Source organism: Haliotis rufescens, unplaced genomic scaffold (genome assembly GCF_023055435.1).
Source record: "Haliotis rufescens isolate VD_foot unplaced genomic scaffold, xgHalRufe1.0.p SCAF_50, whole genome shotgun sequence".
Lineage (NCBI taxonomy): Eukaryota > Metazoa > Mollusca > Gastropoda > Lepetellida > Haliotidae > Haliotis > Haliotis rufescens.
The window spans coordinates 1,944,777-1,952,276 of NW_025964224.1; the positions used below are offsets into that span (position 1 = coordinate 1,944,777).

Consider the following 7,500-nt stretch of genomic DNA (forward strand, 5'->3'; position numbering starts at 1 on the left):
GTCATCAGCGACTGCGTACGCGTCTGCTTGGTGTGGGAGAGTGTCCCGAAGCAACTGCCTGTGTCATCAGCGACTGCGTACACGTCTGCTTGGTGTGGGAGAGTGTCCCGAAGCAACTTCCTTTGTCATCAGCGACTGCGTACGCGTCTGCTTGGTGTGGGAGAGTGTCCCGAAGCAACTTCCTGTGTCATCAGCGACTGCGTACGCGTCTGCTTGGTGTGGGAGAGTGTCCCGAAGCAACTTCCTGTGTCATCAGCGACTGCGTACGCGTCTGCTTGGTGTGGGAGAGTGTCCCGAAGCAACTTCCTGTGTCATCAGCGACTGCGTACGCGTCTGCTTGGTGTGGGAGAGTGTCCCGAAGCAACTGCCTGTGTCATCAGCGACTGCGTACACGTCTGCTTGGTGTGGTATGTGAACACCAACTTATATAAGGATGAATATGTCGCATCATAAGGTTTGAATATCAGATGTTAAATTGACATTGCAAGTTATATTTATGTAACCCATCCGTGCATTTCACATTATATTTATGTGACCAGTGCGAACAATGTACATTATATTTATGTAACCTGTCCGTACATTGCAAGTAATATTTATGTAACCTGCCGTACATTGCACATTATATTTATGCAACCTGTCCCTACATTGTACAATATATTTATGTAACCTGTTCCTACATTGCACATTATATTTATGTAACCTGTCCCAACACTGCACATTATATTTATGTAACCTGTTCGTACATTACACATTATATTTATGTAACCTGTCCCTACATTACACATGATATTTATGTAACCTGTTCCTACATTGCACATTATATTTATGTAACCTGTCCCAACACTGCACATTATATTTATGTAACCTGTCCCTACATTGCACATTATATTTATGCAACCTGTCCCTACATTGCACATGATATTTATGTAACCTGTCCGTACATTACACATTATATTTATGTAACCTGTCCCTACATTACACATTATATTTATGTAACCTGTCCCTACATTACACATTATATTTATGTAACCTGTCCCTACATTACACATGATATTTATGTAACCTGTCCCTACATTGCACATGATATTTATGTAACCTGTCCGTACATTACACATTATATTTATGTAACCTGTCCCTACATTACACATTATATTTATGTAACCTGTCCGTACATTACACATTATATTTATGTAACCTGTCCCTACATTACACATTATATTTATGTAACCTGTCCCTACATTACACATTATATTTATGCAACCTGTCCCTACATTGCACATGATATTTATGTAACCTGTCCGTACATTACACATTATATTTATGTAACCTGTCCCTACATTACACATTATATTTATGTAACCTGTCCGTACATTACACATTATATTTATGTAACCTGTCCCTACATTACACATTATATTTATGTAACCTGTCCCTACATTACACATTATATTTATGCAACCTGTCCCTACATTGCACATGATATTTATGTAACCTGTCCGTACATTACACATTATATTTATGTAACCTGTCCGTACATTACACATTATATTTATGTAACCTGTCCCTACATTACACATTATATTTATGTTACCTGTTTCCACACTGCCCATTATATTTACGTAACATGTCCCTACATTGCACACACTACACAAAACCAAGCCACAACAAACCACACTACACATCACCAAGCCACAACAAACCACAACAAAACACACTGCACATCACCTAGCCACAGAACACAACACCAAAACATACTGCACAACGCCAAGACGCACCAAACCACACAACCAGCACCAAATCACACTGCAAAACACAGCAAGACACAAAACATGACAATACCAAACCACACAGCACAACACAGCAAGACACAACATGACAATACCAAACCACACAGCACAACACAGCAAGACACAAAACATGACAATACCAAACCACACAGCACAACACAGCAAGACACAACATGACAATACCAAACCACACAGCCCAACACAGTCCACTGATCCGTGATGTGCGAGGACCAGCTACGGGTGAGGTATTAAAGCAGAAGAACCACAGTCCGGTGGCAATATGTCCGCTGACAATGCATTCAGACGCCTCGGGAACTACGTCTCACTCGCCCATGTATAGCGCTTTGAGCTTCTGTAATACAAATAGATGTAATGGCTTGGAAGAGAGGGTACCTCGGTCATCAGTTATACCGATAACGCTCTGGATTCACGATTAATATCCGTTACACGCCCCAAAACTAATTCATGCCATAAAGTATAAATGCCTGTCTTTCAAAGTGCGACGCGAGATGACTTACGTGGTACGTAAACGTTCAAGCGCACCGCCCCCTTTCAACCCAGGCCGAACTCTTCCCTGACGCCAGCCTTTGAACCCCTCTGTACTTGATTCTTATACGTGTCCTCTGACCCACTACATACTGTATTATAAATCCATCAACAACCACATGCGTAGTTTCCCTTTCACAAATATTCAATGTGCTTTGTACCGACTGACAAACGTTTAGAAACTAGGTCAGTTAAATTGTTCGCAAAAAGAGATGTATTTTACATACAAACAATCCAGTGAGACAGCGTATTGTCCCTACAGGTGAGTGAGATGGTGTATTGTCCCTACAGGTAAATGAGACGGTGTATTGTCCCTCAGGTAAGTGATATGGTGTATTGTCCCTACAGGTAAATGAGACGGTGTATTGTCCCTACAGGTAAATGAGACGGTGTATTGTCCCTACAGGTAAATGAGACAGTGTATTGTCCCTACAGGTAAATGAGACGGTGTATTGTCCCTACAGGTAAGTGAGACGGTGTATTGTCTCTACTGGTAAATGAGACGGTGTATTGTCTCTACAGGTAAATGAGACGGTGTATTGTCTCTACAGGTAAATGAGACGGTGTATTGTCTCTACAGGTAAGTGAAAACGGTGTATTGTCCCTACAGGTAAATGAGACGGTGTATTGTCCCTACAGGTAAAGAGGCGGTGTATTGTCCCTACAGGTAAATGAGACAGCGTATTGTCCCTCAGGTGAGTGAGATGGTGTTTTGCCTCGACAGGTGAGTGAGACGGTGTATTGTCCCTACAGGTAAGTGAGATGGTGTATTGTCCCTGCAGGTGAGTGAGATGGTGTATTGCCTCGACAGGCAAGTGAGACGGTGTAGTGTCCCTACAGGTGAGTGAGATAGTGTGTTGCCTCGACAGGTGAGTGAGACGGTGTATTGTCCCTACAGGTAAGTGAGACGGTGTATTGTCCCTACAGATGAGTGAGATAGTGTGTTGCCTCGACAGGTGAGTGAGACGGTGTATTGTCCCTACAGGTGAGTGAGATAGTGTGTTGCCTCGACAGGTGAGTGAGACGGTGTATTGTCCCTACAGGTAAGTGAGACGGTGTATTGTCCCTACAGATGAGTGAGATAGTGTGTTGCCTCGACAGGTAAGTGAGACGGTGTATTGTCCCTACAGGTGAGTGAGATAGTGTGTTGCCTCGACAGGTAAGTGAGACGGTGTATTTCATGTTCTCTCCCTATAGATGTTAAGGTTAATCAAATAGGCTATCTTTGGATCCTGACATGACTAAGGGACGCAATCGACGCGTATTACCACTACTCCCAATACCACAGCGATCCCAGTCGGATACCAGGCCATACCTAATAATCCTTACGTCGTTTTTCTGTCAGCAAGACGGGCTCTCCTCGTGAGTATGCATACCTTCAAGTGTTAGTCGACTACCGGATCTATTGTAAATAAACCTGGAGTTGCCCATTACATATACAAATAAATAAACCATTATCGTCTCAGTGATCGGCGAGGCTTAACCCCAATCCGGGCCGTGGATAGCGGAACACGGCCGTGGGTGTAGGGCGTCATTGACGACGGTGGGTAAAAAGTAGCTCCTGTCTTTATGGCATACTCAAGGGGCACCTGCTATACCTCTCCACGTGACAGGAGGGATATGCTAGCACTTAACGAATCACCGCATAAAACACTGACTTGAATTTAGCAGCCATTTTGTAACGAGAGATTCATTTACGCTGGATTAAAAAATGATTATTCATGATACTTGTTCGAAGGTATCTTCAGTATTCATTTTGAAATAAATTTAACAACGAATTTGACACACCACTACATCAGCTGTTCATTAAAGCTGATCGAGCATCATCTCTCTGGTGGGGCACTCACAGTCCAAGGACCACTATAAATTGTACAACATAAACTGTTACAAGCACAAACTTGGAAGCACTTGGAAGCACTTGGAAGCACTTGGAGGCACTTGGAAGCACGTAGGCGAACACCTGCATCTCTCACTAGCATATATATATATATGAATCCAACAAAAACCTACGGTTCAATCCAGTCCAAGTCCAATCTAAACCAAACACGTGTTGTCAAAGAGTCTAAATTATCGCATTGAATTAACAGATAACACGTGCGGTCAAAGTGTCTAACAGTTCGTGGTAATTCAACAAATATGTCTTGCCATGAATCAACAGATAACACGTGCTGTTACAGGGTATAAAGTTTTACAATGAATCAACATATAACACGTGCCGTCACAGGGTATAAAGTTTTACCATGAATCAACAGATAACACGTGCGGTTACAGTGTATAAAGTTTTACCATGAATTAACTGATAACACGTGCCGTCACACGGTCTAAAGTTTCACCATGAATCAACAGATAACACGTGCCGTCACAGGGTCTTAAGTTTCACCATGAATCAACAGATAACACGTGCCGTTACAGGGTCTAAAGTTTTACCATGGATCAACAGATAACACGTGCCGTCACAGGGTCTAAAGTTGTACTATGAATCAACAGATATCACGTGCTGTTACAGGTTCTAAAATTTTACAATGAATCAACTGATAACATGTGCTGTTACAGGGTATAAAGTTTCACCATGAATCAACAGATAACACGTGCTGTCACAGGGTCTAACGTTTCACCATGAATCAACAGATAACACGTGCTGTCACAGGGTCTAAAGTTCTACCATGAATCAACAGATAACACGTGCTGTTACAGGGTATAAAATTTTACCATGAATCAACAGATAACACGTGCGGTTACAGTGTATAAAGTTTTACCATGAATTAACTGATAACACGTGCCGTCACACGGTCTAAAGTTTCACCATGAATCAACAGATAACACGTGCCGTCACAGGGTCTTAAGTTTCACCGTGAATCAACAGATAACACGTGCCGTCACAGGGTCTAAAGTTCTACCATGATTCAACAGATAACACGTGCCGTCACAGGGTCTAAAGTTGTACTATGAATCAACAGATATCACGTGCTGTTACAGGTTCTAAAATTTTACCATGAATCAACAGATAACACGTGCTGTTACAGGGTCTACAGTTTTACCAGGAATCAACAGATAACACGTGCTGTTACAGGGTATAAAATTTGACCATGAATCAACAGATAATACGTGCCGTTACAGGGTCTAAAGTTTTACCATGAATCAACTGATAACACGTGCTGTTACAGGGTATAAAGTTTCACCATGAATCAACAGATAACACGTGCTGTCACAGGGTCTAACGTTTCACCATGAATCAACAGATAACACGTGCTGTCACAGGGTCTAACGTTTCACCATGAATCAACAGATAACACGTGCCGTCACAGGGTCTAAAGTTTTACCATGAATCAACTGATAACACGTGCTGTTACAGGGTATAAAGTTTCACCATGAATCAACAGAAAACACGTGCTGTCACAGGGTCGAAAGTTGTACCAGGAATCAACGGATAACACGTGCAGTCAAAGTGCCTAAAGTTTCGCCGTGAATCAACATACATAAATGAGACCGTCGCACCTGCAATATTAAAACATTAAACTGTTGACTCGGAACTGCCTTAGTGTTAAACTATTATACCAACGTCCGCACCGATACCAGGAGTACCAAGCCCCATGTCGGTTCATTGTGACAATGGTATTTTGAACTGTTTGGATTTCAACAAATAAATAATATAAGACGCCTGTTTAGCCTGAACCGTATAGCCCACTAGTACCTGTCCACGTTAACTACAGCAGGGAATAGTAGTTCGATCATATTTAAGTCCCATACCTTATCCTGTCTTCATGCTGTATTCCATTCTGTCACACCGGCAGCACATCTGTTGGGCTTGTGGTCAGTGTCTAGCACTGGATCTGAAAGAGGCATAGATCCTTATTCAGGATGATTGCGTCACACGAACAACCCGGTGATACAGTGTTCGTTGAGGCGACGCTCGATCTCCTCTGGCGGGTGGGAAATCGATGAGCGAGACATGGTGTTTTTATTGTGTGTTTACTGACAACATATCACAGACGCTCGTGTCTTGAAACACTCTGTGCGCGATGCAGGGACACAAACTGTTTGTGTCTAGGATTAAATCTTGGATACAACAAAGTCTTACAAATTACACAACCCTTAGATGAGGAAAGTCTTGAGGTTTCACAGGCTCTCGGGTCTTGAAACACTCTGTGCGCTATGCAGGGACACAATTGCAAACTGTTTGTGTCTAGGATTAAATCTTGGATACAACAAAGTCTTACAAATTACACAACCCTTAGATGAGGAAAGTCTTGAGGTTTCACAGGCTCTCGGGTCTTGAAACACTCTGTGCGCTATGCAGGGACACAATTGCAAACTGTTTGTGTCTAGGATTAAATCTTGGATACAACAAAGTCTTACAAATTACACAACCCTTAGATGAGGAAAGTCTTGAGGTTTCACAGGCTCTCGGGTCTTGAAACACTCTGTGCGCTATGCAGGGACACAATTGCAAACTGTTTGTGTCTAGGATTAAATCTTGGATACAACAAAGTCTTACAAATTACACAACCCTTAGATGAGGAAAGTCTTGAGGTTTCACAGGCTCTCGGGTCTTGAAACACTCTGTGCGCTATGCAGGGACACAATTGCAAACTGTTTGTGTCTAGGATTAAATCTTGTATACAACATAGTCTTACAAATTACACAACCCTTAGATGAGGAAAGTCTTGAGGTTTCACAGGCTCTCGGGTCTTGAAACACTCTGTGCGCTATGCAGGGACACAATTGCAAACTGTTTGTGTCTAGGATTAAATCTTGGATACAACAAAGTCTTACAAATTACACAACCCTTAGATGAGGAAAGTCTTGAGGTTTCACAGGCTCTCGGGTCTTGAAACACTCTGTGCGCTATGCAGGGACACAATTGCAAACTGTTTGTGTCTAGGATTAAATCTTGGATACAACAAAGTCTTACAAATTGCACAACCCTTAGATGAGGAAAGTCTTGAAGGTTGATTAGTATACGTATTTCCTTAAAACCCCAACAACATTATAACACATGACCAGAGGACACCCAGACACGTGTGGATGTTACAACTGTTCTGTGAGCAGTTTATTTTCGTAGAGTTGTCCCTCAGGAACAGACCCGTCTAGATGCTTGTGATGCAACAATAGTGAGTGAGTGAGTATGGTTTTACGCCGCTTTTAGCAATATTCCAGTAATATCACG

The 7,500-nt window shown here is 42.3% G+C and overlaps 1 protein-coding gene across 5 annotated transcripts in view; it reads right to left on the minus strand.

Annotated features, from left to right (window-relative positions):
* The window catches only part of LOC124151359, a 29,553-nt gene that overhangs the window by 17,463 nt on the left and 4,590 nt on the right, over positions 1-7,500 (minus strand). For 2 of the 5 annotated variants that reach the window (XM_048384774.1, XM_048384775.1), the window contains exon 2: positions 6,081-6,163. The exons of 1 other annotated variant lie outside the window; for it this stretch is intronic. The gene's annotated coding sequence lies outside the window, so the exon portion shown is untranslated. Of the gene's footprint in view, positions 1-1,970; positions 2,049-6,080; positions 6,326-7,500 lie in introns of those variants that run through there. 2 more of the 5 variants (XM_048384773.1, XM_048384777.1) reach the window with 2 other exon arrangements.